The sequence below is a fragment of the Temnothorax curvispinosus genome, unplaced genomic scaffold (assembly GCF_003070985.1).
Source record: "Temnothorax curvispinosus isolate PA1 unplaced genomic scaffold, ASM307098v1 QBEX01015041.1, whole genome shotgun sequence".
NCBI lineage: Eukaryota > Metazoa > Arthropoda > Insecta > Hymenoptera > Formicidae > Temnothorax > Temnothorax curvispinosus.
This window is the reverse complement of record NW_020224821.1, coordinates 20,030-21,244: the sequence shown is the minus strand read 5'-3', so window position 1 is coordinate 21,244 and position 1,215 is coordinate 20,030. Positions and strand designations below refer to the sequence as shown.

Here is a 1,215-nt window from a genome sequence, read left to right as displayed (position 1 = left end):
ATATATATATATATATATATATATATATATATATATTTATATATTTACGGCAAACCGCATATATAACATCGTGTTATTTTTATAACCTATTTACGCAAACGTTACTTCTGTAGTAACTTACGATACGATAATTCCTCCGCGTAAACGGGAGATTTTATAGTAACTATTATGATCGGAAATCAAGAGCCACCGTTGAAAGTAGTGAAGGTTACGTTTCTCTGATTGAGAGACGACGACGTATCTTAATATGAATTACTGTAAGTTACTACAGATGTACTCACTCGCATAAACATATAGTTCGACAACTTTTACAAGACAGCATATACGTACGTGTGCAATTTTGGATATACCTTCCTTCTTTCAATGATCTCCTCGACATCAGCTCTCTGTGGTTAATACTTTATATATTTCACTTACTACGTTTACGCGAGCGTAGTAAACTTACGATAATTTCTTCGCGTAAACAGAATTTTCCTTCGAATAAACGGGATTTTGTAGTAACTTACAATAATTTACTCCGCGTAAACGAGTGAATTATCGTAAGTTACTACAGAAGTAACGCTCGCGTAAACATACAGTTTGACAACTTTTACAAGGCAGCATATACGTACGTGTTTGTACGATTTTGTAGATACACCTTCCTTCTTAAAGATCTCTCGGCATCAGCTCTCTACGGTCAATACTTATATATATTTCACTATCTGTCACGACGCGGCAACGGTCACGACTATCATACACTTACACTTATCCTTTTCTAGGTTGTAAAAAACTGTCACGCAACTGCGACAGTGCACGAGTGCAATCTCGTGTCAAAAATGGGAAAGTGACACACCAGCAGCCATTTTTGTTCGACGTGGACGTTTCTTAAAAAAAAATTTTCCACATTTGGACTTTGTATCGCAATATCTTCGCTCGTAGGGCACGTAACGGAAAAGAAAGACTCTTATTTATAAATCAAACCCCAAGCTATCGATCAAACCTACTTAGAAATTGATCCGTTCACTCGTTATTGAGATCTCAAAATCTCGGATACTCGCAACTCATGCGTTCGCGTAAAAGAGTCACGGTGCGTCTCGCTTCGCGCGTACTTGGCGCGAGACACTACCGTGTCTCTTGATAAATTTATGTATTCGTGTGTGTTAAATATATATATGTATGTATGTATGTATATGTATGTATGTATGTATGTATGTATGTATGTATGTATGTATGTAT

General features: G+C 36.5%; 1 pseudogene; it reads right to left on the bottom strand.

The window, feature by feature from the left end:
* LOC112465273 overlaps positions 1-1,215 on the bottom strand; it is an 8,836-nt pseudogene that overhangs the window by 1,712 nt on the left and 5,909 nt on the right.